This window comes from Ranitomeya imitator, chromosome 10 (genome assembly GCF_032444005.1).
Source record: "Ranitomeya imitator isolate aRanImi1 chromosome 10, aRanImi1.pri, whole genome shotgun sequence".
Taxonomy (NCBI): Eukaryota; Metazoa; Chordata; class Amphibia; order Anura; family Dendrobatidae; genus Ranitomeya; species Ranitomeya imitator.
Window position 1 is genome coordinate 147,323,707 of NC_091291.1, and position 14,379 is coordinate 147,338,085.

Genomic DNA, 14,379 nt, shown 5'->3' on the forward strand with positions numbered 1-14,379 from the left:
CAGAGAAGAGAAAATGTCCGACCACTGAGCGCAGACAGAAGAGAAAATGTCCGTCCACTGAGCGCAGTCAGAGAAGAGAAAATGTCCGTCCACTGAGCGCAGACAGAGAAGAGAAAATGTCCGTCCACTGAGCGCAGTCAGAGAAGAGAAAATGTCCGTCCACTGAGCGCAGTCAGAGAAGAGAAAATGTCCGTCCACTGAGCGCAGTCAAAGAAGAGAAAATGTCCGTCCACTGAGCGCAGTCAGAAGAGAAAATGTCCGTCCACTGAGCGCAGACAGAGAAGAGAAAATGTCCGTCCACTGAGCGCAGACAGAAGAGAAAATGTCCGACCACTGAGCGCAGTCAGAAGAGAAAATGTCCGTCCACTGAGCGCAGACAGAGAAGAGAAAATGTCCGTCCACTGAGCGCAGACAGAGAAGAGAAAATGTCCGTCCACTGAGCGCAGACAGAGAAGAGAAAATGTCCGTCCACTGAGCGCAGACAGAAGAGAAAATGTCCGTCCACTGAGCGCAGTCAGAGAAGAGAAAATGTCCGTCCACTGAGCGCAGACAGAGAAGAGAAAATGTCCGTCCACTGAGCGCAGACAGAAGAGAAAATGTCCGTCCACTGAGCGCAGTCAGAGAAGAGAAAATGTCCGTCCACTGAGCGCAGACAGAAGAGAAAATGTCCGTCCACTGAGCGCAGTCAGAGAAAAGAAAATGTCCGTCCACTGAGCACAGACAGAGAAGAGAAAATATCCGTCCACTGAGCACAGAGAAGAGAAAATGTCCGTCCACTGAGCGCAGACAGAGAAGAGAAAATGTCCGTCCACTGAGCGCAGACAGAAGAGAAAATGTCCGTCCACTGAGCGCAGTCAGAGAAGAGAAAATGTCCGTCCACTGAGCACAGTCAAAGAAGAGAAAATGTCCGTCCACTGAGCACAGAGAAGAGAAAATGTCCGTCCACTGAGCACAGACAGAGAAGAGAAAATGTCCGTCCACTGAGCGCAGTCAGAGAAGAGAAAATGTCCGTCCACTGAGCGCAGTCAGAAGAGAAAATGTCCGTCCACTGAGCGCAGACAGAAGAGAAAATGTCCGACCACTGAGCGCAGACAGAAGAGAAAATGTCCGTCCACTGAGCGCAGACAGAGAAGAGAAAATGTCCGACCACTGAGCGCAGACAGAGAAGAGAAAATGTCCGTCCACTGAGCGCAGACAGAAGAGAAAATGTCCGTCCACTGAGCGCAGACAGAAGAGAAAATGTCCGACCACTGAGCGCAGACAGAAGAGAAAATGTCCGTCCACTGAGCGCAGACAGAGAAGAGAAAATGTCCGTCCACTGAGCGCAGTCAGAGAAGAGAAAATGTCCGACCACTGAGCGCAGTCAGAGAAGAGAAAATGTCCGTCCACTGAGCGCAGACAGAGAAGAGAAAATGTCCGTCCACTGAGCGCAGTCAGAGAAGAGAAAATGTCCGACCACTGAGCGCAGACAGAGAAGAGAAAATGTCCGTCCACTGAGCACAGAGAAGAGAAAATGTCCGTCCACTGAGCGCAGTCAGAGAAGAGAAAATGTCCGTCCACTGAGCGCAGACAGAGAAGAGAAAATGTCCGACCACTGAGCGCAGACAGAGAAGAGAAAATGTCCGACCACTGAGCGCAGACAGAAGAGAAAATGTCCGTCCACTGAGCGCAGTCAGAGAAGAGAAAAGGTCCGTCCACTGAGCACAGAGAAGAGAAAATGTCCGTCCACTGAGCGCAGACAGAAGAGAAAATGTCCGTCCACTGAGCGCAGTCAGAAGAGAAAATGTCCGTCCACTGAGCGCAGACAGAAGAGAAAATGTCCGTCCACTGAGCGCAGACAGAAGAGAAAATGTCCGTCCACTGAGCACAGAGAAGAGAAAATGTCCGTCCACTGAGCGCAGACAGAAGAGAAAATGTCCGTCCACTGAGCGCAGTCAGAAGAGAAAATGTCCGTCCACTGAGCGCAGACAGAGAAGAGAAAATGTCCGTCCACTGAGCACAGAGAAGAGAAAATGTCCGTCCACTGAGCGCAGAGAAGAGAAAATGTCCGTCCACGGAGCGCAGACAAAGAAGAGAAAATGTCCGTCCACTGAGCGCAGACAGAAGAGAAAATGTCCGTCCACTGAGCGCAGACAGAGAAGTGAAAATGTCCGACCACTGAGCGCAGTCAGAGAAGAGAAAATGTCCGTCCACTGAGCGCAGACAGAAGAGAAAATGTCCGTCCACTGAGCGCAGACAGAGAAGAGAAAATGTCCGTCCACTGAGCGCAGTCAGAAGAGAAAATGTCCGACCACTGAGCGCAGACAGAGAAGAGAAAATGTCCGTCCACTGAGCGCAGTCAGAGAAGAGAAAATGTCCGACCACTGAGCGCAGTCAGAGAAGAGAAAATGTCCGTCCACTGAGCGCAGACAGAAGAGAAAATGTCCGTCCACTGAGCGCAGTCAGAAGAGAAAATGTCCGTCCACTGAGCGCAGACAAAGAAGAGAAAATGTCCGACCACTGAGCGCAGTCAGAGAAGAGAAAATGTCCGTCCACTGAGCGCAGACAGAAGAGAAAATGTCCGTCCACTGAGCGCAGACAGAGAAGAGAAAATGTCCGACCACTGAGCGCAGACAAAGAAGAGAAAATGTCCGTCCACTGAGCGCAGACAGAAGAGAAAATGTCCGTCCACTGAGCGCAGTCAGAGAAGAGAAAATGTCCGACCACTGAGCGCAGTCAGAGAAGAGAAAATGTCCGTCCACTGAGCGCAGACAGAAGAGAAAATGTCCGACCACTGAACGCAGTCAGAAGAGAAAATGTCCATCCACTGAGCGCAGTCAGAGAAGAGAAAATGTCCGTCCACTGAGCGCAGTCAGAGAAGAGAAAATGTCCGTCCACTGAGCGCAGACAGAGAAGAGAAAATGTCCGTCCACTGAGAGCAGTCAGAGAAGAGAAAATGTCCGTCCACTGAGCGCAGTCAGAGAAGAGAAAATGTCCGTCCACTGAGCGCAGACAGAGAAGAGAAAATGTCCGTCCACTGAGCGCAGACAGAAGAGAAAATGTCCGTCCACTGAGCGCAGACAGAGAAGAGAAAATGTCCGTCCACTGAGCACAGTCAGAAGAGAAAATGTCCGTCCACTGAGCGCAGAGAAGAGAAAATGTCCGTCCACTGAGCGCAGACAGAAGAGAAAATGTCCGTCCACTGAGCGCAGACAGAAGAGAAAATGTCCGTCCACTGAGCGCAGACAGAAGAGAAAATGTCCGTCCACTGAGCGCAGACAGAAGAGAAAATGTCCGTCCACTGAGCGCAGTCAGAAGAGAAAATGTCCGTCCACTGAGCGCAGTCAGAAGAGAAAATGTCCGTCCACTGAGCGCAGACAGAGAAGAGAAAATGTCCGTCCACTGAGCGCAGAGAAGAGAAAATGTCCGTCCACTGAGCGCAGACAGACAAGAGAAAATGTCCGTCCACTGAGCGCAGACAAAGAAGAGAAAATGTCCGTCCACTGAGCACAGACAGAGAAGAGAAAATGTCCGACCACTGAGCGCAGTCAGAGAAGAGAAAATGTCCGTCCACTGAGCGCAGACAGAGAAGAGAAAATGTCCGACCACTGAGCGCAGTCAGAGAAGAGAAAATGTCCGACCACTGAGCACAGACAGAGAAGAGAAAATGTCCGACCACTGAGCGCAGTCAGAGAAGAGAAAATGTCCGTCCACTGAGCACAGACAGAGAAGAGAAAATGTCCGACCACTGAGCGCAGTCAGAGAAGAGAAAATGTCCGTCCACTGAGCGCAGACAGAAGAGAAAATGTCCGTCCACTGAGCGCAGTCAGAAGAGAAAATGTCCGTCCACTGAGCGCAGTCAGAAGAGAAAATGTCCGTCCACTGAGCGCAGACAGAGAAGAGAAAATGTCCGTCCACTGAGCGCAGACAGAGAAGAGAAAATGTCCGTCCACTGAGCGCAGTCAGAAGAGAAAATGTCCGTCCACTGAGCGCAGTCAGAAGAGAAAATGTCCGTCCACTGAGCACAGAGAAGAGAAAATGTCCGTCCACTGAGCGCAGACAAAGAAGAGAAAATGTCCGTCCACTGAGCGCAGTCAGAAGAGAAAATGTCCGTCCACTGAGCGCAGTCAGAGAAGAGAAAATGTCCGTCCACTGAGCACAGTCAGAGAAGAGAAAATGTCCGACCACTGAGCACAGACAGAGAAGAGAAAATGTGCGACCACTGAGCGCAGACAAAGAAGAGAAAATGTCCGTCCACTGAGCACAGAGAAGAGAAAATGTCCGTCCACTGAGCACAGAGAAGAGAAAATGTCCGTCCACTGAGCGCAGAAAAGAGAAAATGTCCGACCACTGAGCGCAGTCAGAGAAGAGAAAATGTCCGTCCACTGAGCGCAGACAGAGAAGAGAAAATGTCCGACCACTGAGCGCAGTCAGAGAAGAGAAAATGTCCGACCACTGAGCGCAGTCAGAAGAGAAAATGTCCGTCCACTGAGCGCAAAGAAGAGAAAATGTCCGTCCACTGAGCGCAGTCAGAGAAGAGAAAATGTCCGTCCACTGAGCGCAAAGAAGAGAAAATGTCCGACCACTGAGCGCAGTCAGAGAAGAGAAAATGTCCATCCACTGAGCGCAAAGAAGAGAAAATGTCCGTCCACTGAGCACAGTCAGAAGAGAAAATGTCCGTCCACTGAGCACAGTCAGAAGAGAAAATGTCCGTCCACTGAGCACAGAGAAGAGAAAATGTCCGACCACTGAGCGCAGTCAGAAGAGAAAATGTCCGTCCACTGAGCACAGAGAAGAGAAAATGTCCGTCCACTGAGCGCAGACAGAGAAGAGAAAATGTCCGTCCACTGAGCACAGAGAAGAGAAAATGTCCGTCCACTGAGCGCAGTCAGAAGAGAAAATGTCCGTCCACTGAGCGCAGACAGAGAAGAGAAAATGTCCGTCCACTGAGCGCAGACAGAGAAGAGAAAATGTCCGACCACTGAGCGCAGACAGAGAAGAGAAAATGTCCGTCCACTGAGCGCAGTCAGAGAAGAGAAAATGTCCGACCACTGAGCGCAGACAGAGAAGAGAAAATGTCCGTCCACTGAGCGCAGTCAGAAGAGAAAATGTCCTACCACTGAGCGCAGACAGAGAAGAGAAAATGTCCGTCCACTGAGCGCAGTCAGAGAAGAGAAAATGTCCGTCCACTGAGCGCAGTCAGAAGAGAAAATGTCCGTCCACTGAGCGCAGACAGAGAAGAGAAAATGTCCGTCCACTGAGCGCAGTCAGAGAAGAGAAAATGTCCGTCCACTGAGCGCAGACAGAGTAGAGAAAATGTCCGTCCACTGAGCGCAGACAGAGAAGAGAAAATGTCCGTCCACTGAGCGCAGTCAGAGAAGAGAAAATGTCCGTCCACTGAGCGCAGTCAGAAGAGAAAATGTCCGTCCACTGAGCACAGACAGAGAAGAGAAAATGTCCGTCCACTGACCGCAGAGAAGAGAAAATGTCCGTCCACTGAGCGCAGACAGAGAAGAGAAAATGTCCGTCCACTGAGCGCAGTCAGAGAAGAGAAAATGTCCGACCACTGAGCGCAGACAGAGAAGAGAAAATGTCCGTCCACTGAGCGCAGTCAAAGAAGAGAAAATGTCCGTCCACTGAACGCAGAGAAGAGAAAATGTCCGACCACTGAGCGCAGACAGAGAAGAGAAAATGTCCGTCCACTGAGCGCAGAGAAGAGAAAATGTCCGACCACTGAGCGCAGTCAAAGAAGAGAAAATGTCCGTCCACTGAGCGCAGAGAAGAGAAAATGTCCGACCACTGAGCGCAGTCAAAGAAGAGAAAATGTCCGTCCACTGAGCGCAGAGAAGAGAAAATGTCCGACCACTGAGCGCAGACAGAGAAGAGAAAATGTCCGTCCACTGAGCGCAGAGAAGAGAAAATGTCCGACCACTGAGCGCAGACAGAAGAGAAAATGTCCGTCCACTGAGCGCAGACAGAAGAGAAAATGTCCGTCCACTGAGCGCAGTCAGAGAAGAGAAAATGTCCGTCCACTGAGCGCAGACAGAGAAGAGAAAATGTCCGTCCACTGAGCGCAGTCAGAGAAGAGAAAATGTCCGTCCACTGAGCGCAGTCAGAGAAGAGAAAATGTCCGTCCACTGAGCGCAGTCAAAGAAGAGAAAATGTCCGTCCACTGAGCGCAGTCAGAAGAGAAAATGTCCGTCCACTGAGCGCAGACAGAGAAGAGAAAATGTCCGTCCACTGAGCGCAGACAGAAGAGAAAATGTCCGTCCACTGAGCGCAGTCAGAGAAGAGAAAATGTCCGTCCACTGAGCACAGACAGAGAAGAGAAAATGTCCGTCCACTGAGCGCAGTCAGAGAAGAGAAAATGTCCGTCCACTGAGCGCAGACAGAGAAGAGAAAATGTCCGTCCACTGAGCGCAGACAGAAGAGAAAATGTCCGTCCACTGAGCACAGAGAAGAGAAAATGTCCGTCCACTGAGCGCAGAAAAGAGAAAATGTCCGACCACTGAGCGCAGTCAGAGAAGAGAAAATGTCCGTCCACTGAGCGCAGACAGAGAAGAGAAAATGTCCGTCCACTGAGCGCAGACAGAGAAGAGAAAATGTCCGTCCACTGAGCACAGAGAAGAGAAAATGTCCGTCCACTGAGCGCAGAAAAGAGAAAATGTCCGACCACTGAGCGCAGTCAGAGAAGAGAAAATGTCCGTCCACTGAGCGCAGACAGAGAAGAGAAAATGTTCGTCCACTGAGCACAGAGAAGAGAAAATGTCCGACCACTGAGCGCAGTCAGAAGAGAAAATGTCCGTCCACTGAGCGCAAAGAAGAGAAAATGTCCGTCCACTGAGCGCAGTCAGAGAAGAGAAAATGTCCGTCCACTGAGCGCAAAGAAGAGAAAATGTCCGACCACTGAGCGCAGTCAGAGAAGAGAAAATGTCCATCCACTGAGCGCAAAGAAGAGAAAATGTCCGTCCACTGAGCACAGTCAGAAGAGAAAATGTCCGTCCACTGAGCACAGTCAGAAGAGAAAATGTCCGTCCACTGAGCACAGAGAAGAGAAAATGTCCGACCACTGAGCGCAGTCAGAAGAGAAAATGTCCGTCCACTGAGCGCAGACAGAGAAGAGAAAATGTCCGTCCACTGAGCACAGAGAAGAGAAAATGTCCGTCCACTGAGCGCAGTCAGAAGAGAAAATGTCCGTCCACTGAGCGCAGACAGAGAAGAGAAAATGTCCGTCCACTGAGCGCAGACAGAGAAGAGAAAATGTCCGACCACTGAGCGCAGACAGAGAAGAGAAAATGTCCGTCCACTGAGCGCAGTCAGAGAAGAGAAAATGTCCGACCACTGAGCGCAGACAGAGAAGAGAAAATGTCCGTCCACTGAGCGCAGTCAGAAGAGAAAATGTCCTACCACTGAGCGCAGACAGAGAAGAGAAAATGTCCGTCCACTGAGCGCAGTCAGAGAAGAGAAAATGTCCGTCCACTGAGCGCAGTCAGAAGAGAAAATGTCCGTCCACTGAGCGCAGACAGAGAAGAGAAAATGTCCGTCCACTGAGCGCAGTCAGAGAAGAGAAAATGTCCGTCCACTGAGCGCAGACAGAGTAGAGAAAATGTCCGTCCACTGAGCGCAGACAGAGAAGAGAAAATGTCCGTCCACTGAGCGCAGTCAGAGAAGAGAAAATGTCCGTCCACTGAGCGCAGTCAGAAGAGAAAATGTCCGTCCACTGAGCACAGACAGAGAAGAGAAAATGTCCGTCCACTGACCGCAGAGAAGAGAAAATGTCCGTCCACTGAGCGCAGACAGAGAAGAGAAAATGTCCGTCCACTGAGCGCAGTCAGAGAAGAGAAAATGTCCGACCACTGAGCGCAGACAGAGAAGAGAAAATGTCCGTCCACTGAGCGCAGTCAAAGAAGAGAAAATGTCCGTCCACTGAACGCAGAGAAGAGAAAATGTCCGACCACTGAGCGCAGACAGAGAAGAGAAAATGTCCGTCCACTGAGCGCAGAGAAGAGAAAATGTCCGACCACTGAGCGCAGTCAAAGAAGAGAAAATGTCCGTCCACTGAGCGCAGAGAAGAGAAAATGTCCGACCACTGAGCGCAGTCAAAGAAGAGAAAATGTCCGTCCACTGAGCGCAGAGAAGAGAAAATGTCCGACCACTGAGCGCAGACAGAGAAGAGAAAATGTCCGTCCACTGAGCGCAGAGAAGAGAAAATGTCCGACCACTGAGCGCAGACAGAAGAGAAAATGTCCGTCCACTGAGCGCAGTCAGAGAAGAGAAAATGTCCGTCCACTGAGCGCAGACAGAGAAGAGAAAATGTCCGTCCACTGAGCGCAGTCAGAGAAGAGAAAATGTCCGTCCACTGAGCGCAGTCAGAGAAGAGAAAATGTCCGTCCACTGAGCGCAGTCAAAGAAGAGAAAATGTCCGTCCACTGAGCGCAGTCAGAAGAGAAAATGTCCGTCCACTGAGCGCAGACAGAGAAGAGAAAATGTCCGTCCACTGAGCGCAGACAGAAGAGAAAATGTCCGACCACTGAGCGCAGTCAGAAGAGAAAATGTCCGTCCACTGAGCGCAGACAGAGAAGAGAAAATGTCCGTCCACTGAGCGCAGACAGAGAAGAGAAAATGTCCGTCCACTGAGCGCAGACAGAGAAGAGAAAATGTCCGTCCACTGAGCGCAGACAGAAGAGAAAATGTCCGTCCACTGAGCGCAGTCAGAGAAGAGAAAATGTCCGTCCACTGAGCGCAGACAGAGAAGAGAAAATGTCCGTCCACTGAGCGCAGACAGAAGAGAAAATGTCCGTCCACTGAGCGCAGTCAGAGAAGAGAAAATGTCCGTCCACTGAGCGCAGACAGAAGAGAAAATGTCCGTCCACTGAGCGCAGTCAGAGAAGAGAAAATGTCCGTCCACTGAGCACAGACAGAGAAGAGAAAATATCCGTCCACTGAGCACAGAGAAGAGAAAATGTCCGTCCACTGAGCGCAGACAGAGAAGAGAAAATGTCCGTCCACTGAGCGCAGACAGAAGAGAAAATGTCCGTCCACTGAGCGCAGTCAGAGAAGAGAAAATGTCCGTCCACTGAGCACAGTCAAAGAAGAGAAAATGTCCGTCCACTGAGCACAGAGAAGAGAAAATGTCCGTCCACTGAGCACAGACAGAGAAGAGAAAATGTCCGACCACTGAGCGCAGTCAGAGAAGAGAAAATGTCCGACCACTGAGCACAGTCAAAGAAGAGAAAATGTCCGTCCACTGAGCACAGAGAAGAGAAAATGTCCGTCCACTGAGCACAGACAGAGAAGAGAAAATGTCCGTCCACTGAGCGCAGTCAGAGAAGAGAAAATGTCCGTCCACTGAGCGCAGTCAGAAGAGAAAATGTCCGTCCACTGAGCGCAGACAGAAGAGAAAATGTCCGACCACTGAGCGCAGACAGAAGAGAAAATGTCCGTCCACTGAGCGCAGACAGAGAAGAGAAAATGTCCGACCACTGAGCGCAGACAGAGAAGAGAAAATGTCCGTCCACTGAGCGCAGACAGAAGAGAAAATGTCCGTCCACTGAGCGCAGACAGAAGAGAAAATGTCCGACCACTGAGCGCAGACAGAAGAGAAAATGTCCGTCCACTGAGCGCAGACAGAGAAGAGAAAATGTCCGTCCACTGAGCGCAGTCAGAGAAGAGAAAATGTCCGACCACTGAGCGCAGTCAGAGAAGAGAAAATGTCCGTCCACTGAGCGCAGACAGAGAAGAGAAAATGTCCGTCCACTGAGCGCAGTCAGAGAAGAGAAAATGTCCGACCACTGAGCGCAGACAGAGAAGAGAAAATGTCCGTCCACTGAGCACAGAGAAGAGAAAATGTCCGTCCACTGAGCGCAGTCAGAGAAGAGAAAATGTCCGTCCACTGAGCGCAGACAGAGAAGAGAAAATGTCCGACCACTGAGCGCAGACAGAGAAGAGAAAATGTCCGACCACTGAGCGCAGACAGAAGAGAAAATGTCCGTCCACTGAGCGCAGACAGAGAAGAGAAAATGTCCGTCCACTGAGCGCAGACAGAGAAGAGAAAATGTCCGTCCACTGAGCGCAGTCAGAGAAGAGAAAATGTCCGTCCACTGAGCGCAGACAGAAGAGAAAATGTCCGTCCACTGAGCGCAGTCAGAGAAGAGAAAATGTCCGTCCACTGAGCGCAGACAGAGAAGAGAAAATGTCCGTCCACTGAGCGCAGACAGAGAAGAGAAAATGTCCGTCCACTGAGCGCAGACAGAGAAGAGAAAATGTCCGACCACTGAGCGCAGACAGAAGAGAAAATGTCCGTCCACTGAGCGCAGACAGAGAAGAGAAAATGTCCGTCCACTGAGCGCAGACAGAGAAGAGAAAATGTCCGTCCACTGAGCGCAGACAGAGAAGAGAAAATGTCCGTCCACTGAGTGCAGACAGAGAAGAGAAAATGTCCGTCCACTGAGCGCAGACAGAGAAGAGAAAATGTCCGTCCACTGAGCGCAGACAGAGAAGAGAAAATGTCCGTCCACTGAGCGCAGACAGAGAAGAGAAAATGTCCGACCACTGAGCGCAGACAGAAGAGAAAATGTCCGTCCACTGAGCGCAGTCAGAGAAGAGAAAATGTCCGTCCACTGAGCGCAGTCAGAGAAGAGAAAAGGTCCGACCACTGAGCGCAGTCAGAGAAGAGAAAATGTCCGTCCACTGAGCGCAGACAGAGAAGAGAAAATGTCCGTCCACTGAGCGCAGTCAGAGAAGAGAAAATGTCCGTCCACTGAGCGCAGACAGAAGAGAAAATCTCCGTCCACTGAGCGCAGTCAGAGAAGAGAAAATGTCCGTCCACTGAGCGCAGACAGAGAAGAGAAAATGTCCGTCCACTGAGCGCAGTCAGAAGAGAAAATGTCCGTCCACTGAGCGCAGACAGAGAAGAGAAAATGTCCGTCCACTGAGCGCAGTCAGAGAAGAGAAAATGTCCGTCCACTGAGCGCAGACAGAGAAGAGAAAATGTCCGTCCACTGAGCGCAGTCAGAAGAGAAAATGTCCGTCCACTGAGCGCAGACAGAGAAGAGAAAATGTCCGTCCACTGAGCGCAGTCAGAGAAGAGAAAATGTCCGTCCACTGAGCGCAGACAGAGAAGAGAAAATGTCCGTCCACTGAGCGCAGACAGAAGAGAAAATGTCCGTCCACTGAGCGCAGTCAGAGAAGAGAAAATGTCCGACCACTGAGCGCAGTCAGAGAAGAGAAAATGTCCGTCTACTGAGCGCAGTCAGAAAAGAGAAAATGTCTGACCACTGAGCGCAGACAGAAGAGAAAATGTCCGTCCACTGAGCGCAGTCAGAGAAGAGAAAATGTCCGTCTACTGAGCGCAGTCAGAAAAGAGAAAATGTCCGACCACTGAGCGCAGTCAGAGAAGAGAAAATGTCCGTCCACTGAGCGCAGACAGAGAAGAGAAAATGTCCGTCCACTGAGCGCAGACAGAGAAGAGAAAATGTCCGTCCACTGAGCGCAGTCAGAGAAGAGAAAATGTCCGTCCACTGAGCGCAGACAGAAGAGAAAATGTCCGTCCACTGAGCGCAGTCAGAGAAGAGAAAATGTCCGTCCACTGAGCGCAGTCAGAGAAGAGAAAATGTCCGTCCACTGAGCGCAGACAGAGAAGAGAAAATGTCCGTCCACTGAGCGCAGTCAGAGAAGAGAAAATGTCCGTCCACTGAGCGCAGACAGAAGAGAAAATCTCCGTCCACTGAGCGCAGTCAGAGAAGAGAAAATGTCCGTCCACTGAGCGCAGTCAGAGAAGAGAAAATGTCCGTCCACTGAGCGCAGACAGAGAAGAGAAAATGTCCGTCCACTGAGCGCAGTCAGAAGAGAAAATGTCCGTCCACTGAGCGCAGACAGAGAAGAGAAAATGTCCGTCCACTGAGCGCAGTCAGAGAAGAGAAAATGTCCGTCCACTGAGCGCAGACAGAGAAGAGAAAATGTCCGTCCACTGAGCGCAGACAGAAGAGAAAATGTCCGTCCACTGAGCGCAGTCAGAGAAGAGAAAATGTCCGACCACTGAGCGCAGTCAGAGAAGAGAAAATGTCCGTCTACTGAGCGCAGTCAGAAAAGAGAAAATGTCTGACCACTGAGCGCAGACAGAAGAGAAAATGTCCGTCCACTGAGCGCAGTCAGAGAAGAGAAAATGTCCGTCTACTGAGCGCAGTCAGAAAAGAGAAAATGTCTGACCACTGAGCGCAGTCAGAGAAGAGAAAATGTCCGTCCACTGAGCGCAGTCAGAAAAGAGAAAATGTCCGTCCACTGAGCGCAGTCAGAGAAGAGAAAATGTCCGTCCACTGAGCGCAGACAGAAGAGAAAATGTCCGTCCACTGAGCGCAGTCAGAGAAGAGAAAATGTCTGACCACTGAGCGCAGTCAGAGAAGAGAAAATGTCCGTCCACTGAGCGCAGACAGAAGAGAAAATGTCCGTCCACTGAGCGCAGTCAGAGAAGAGAAAATGTCCGTCCACTGAGCGCAGACAGAAGAGAAAATGTCCGTCCACTGAGCGCAGACAGAGAAGAGAAAATGTCCGTCCACTGAACGCAGTCAGAGAAGAGAAAATGTCCGTCCACTGAGCGCAGACAGAAGAGAAAATGTCCGACCACTGAGCGCAGTCAGAAGAGAAAATGTCCGACCACTGAGCGCAGTCAGAAGAGAAAATGTCCGTCCACTGAGCGCAGACAGAAGAGAAAATGTCCGTCCACTGAGCGCAGACAGAGAAGAGAAAATGTCCGTCCACTGAGCGCAGTCAGAGAAGAGAAAATGTCCGTCCACTGAGCGCAGTCAGAGAAGAGAAAATGTCCGTCCACTGAGCGCAGTCAGAAGAGAAAATGTCCGACCACTGAGCGCAGACAGAAGAGAAAATGTCCGACCACTGAGCGCAGACAGAGAAGAGAAAATGTCCGACCACTGAGCGCAGTCAGAGAAGAGAAAATGTCCGATCACTGAGCGCAGTCAGAGAAGAGAAAATGTCCGTCCACTGAGCGCAGTCAGAAGAGAAAATGTCCGTCCACTGAGCGCAGACAGAAGAGAAAATGTCCGTCCACTGAGCGCAGTCAGAGAAGAGAAAATGTCCGTCTACTGAGCGCAGTCAGAAAAGAGAAAATGTCTGACCACTGAGCGCAGTCAGAGAAGAGAAAATGTCCGTCCACTGAGCGCAGACAGAAGAGAAAATGTCCGTCCACTGAGCGCAGTCAGAGAAGAGAAAATGTCCGTCCACTGAGCGCAGACAGAAGAGAAAATGTCCGTCCACTGAGCGCAGTCAGAGAAGAGAAAATGTCCGTCCACTGAGCGCAGACAGAGAAGAGAAAATGTCCGTCCACTGAACGCAGTCAGAGAAGAGAAAATGTCCGTCCACTGAGCGCAGACAGAAGAGAAAATGTCCGACCACTGAGCGCAGTCAGAAGAGAAAATGTCCGACCACTGAGCGCAGTCAGAAGAGAAAATGTCCGTCCACTGAGCGCAGACAGAAGAGAAAATGTCCGACCACTGAGCGCAGACAGAGAAGAGAAAATGTCCGTCCACTGAACGCAGTCAGAGAAGAGAAAATGTCCGTCCACTGAGCGCAGACAGAAGAGAAAATGTCCGTCCACTGAGCGCAGACAGAGAAGAGAAAATGTCCGTCCACTGAGCGCAGTCAGAGAAGAGAAAATGTCCGTCCACTGAGCGCAGTCAGAGAAGAGAAAATGTCCGTCCACTGAGCGCAGTCAGAAGAGAAAATGTCCGTCCACTGAGCGCAGTCAGAAGAGAAAATGTCCGACCACTGAGCGCAGACAGAGAAGAGAAAATGTCCGACCACTGAGCGCAGTCAGAGAAGAGAAAATGTCCGATCACTGAGCGCAGTCAGAGAAGAGAAAATGTCCGTCCACTGAGCGCAGTCAGAAGAGAAAATGTCCGTCCACTGAGCGCAGTCAAAGAAGAGAAAATGTCCGTCCACTGAGCGCAGTCAGAGAAGAGAAAATGTCCGTCCACTGAGCGCAGTCAGGAATTGTGAGTTAATCACAAGCAGATTAGGAATATCTTCTCCGTACACAGGAACGGGTGAGCAGAGAACATGGAGAGGAAACGGCGCACAGCTTCAAGCTACAACTAAATGGCGCCTTCACCGAATATAGGAGTCTGGGGGGGGGGGGGGGGGGAGGGGGGCTGCACTTAATATAGGAGTCTGGGGGGTGCACTGAATATAGGAGTCTAGGGGGGGCTGCACTGAATATAGGAGTCTGGGGGGGCTGCACTGAATATAGGAGTCTGGGGGGGCTGCACTGAATATAGGAGTCTGGGGGGGCTGCACTGAATATAGGAGTCTGGGGGGTGCACTGAATATAGGAGTCTAGGGGGGGCTGCACTGAATATAGGAGTCTGGGGGGGCTGCACTGAATATAGG

General features: G+C 50.8%; 1 protein-coding gene across 1 annotated transcript in view; it reads right to left on the bottom strand.

Annotated features, from left to right (window-relative positions):
• The window catches only part of NFRKB (nuclear factor related to kappaB binding protein), a 67,613-nt gene that overhangs the window by 41,558 nt on the left and 11,676 nt on the right, over nt 1-14,379 (bottom strand). The gene's annotated exons all lie outside the window — the stretch shown is intronic.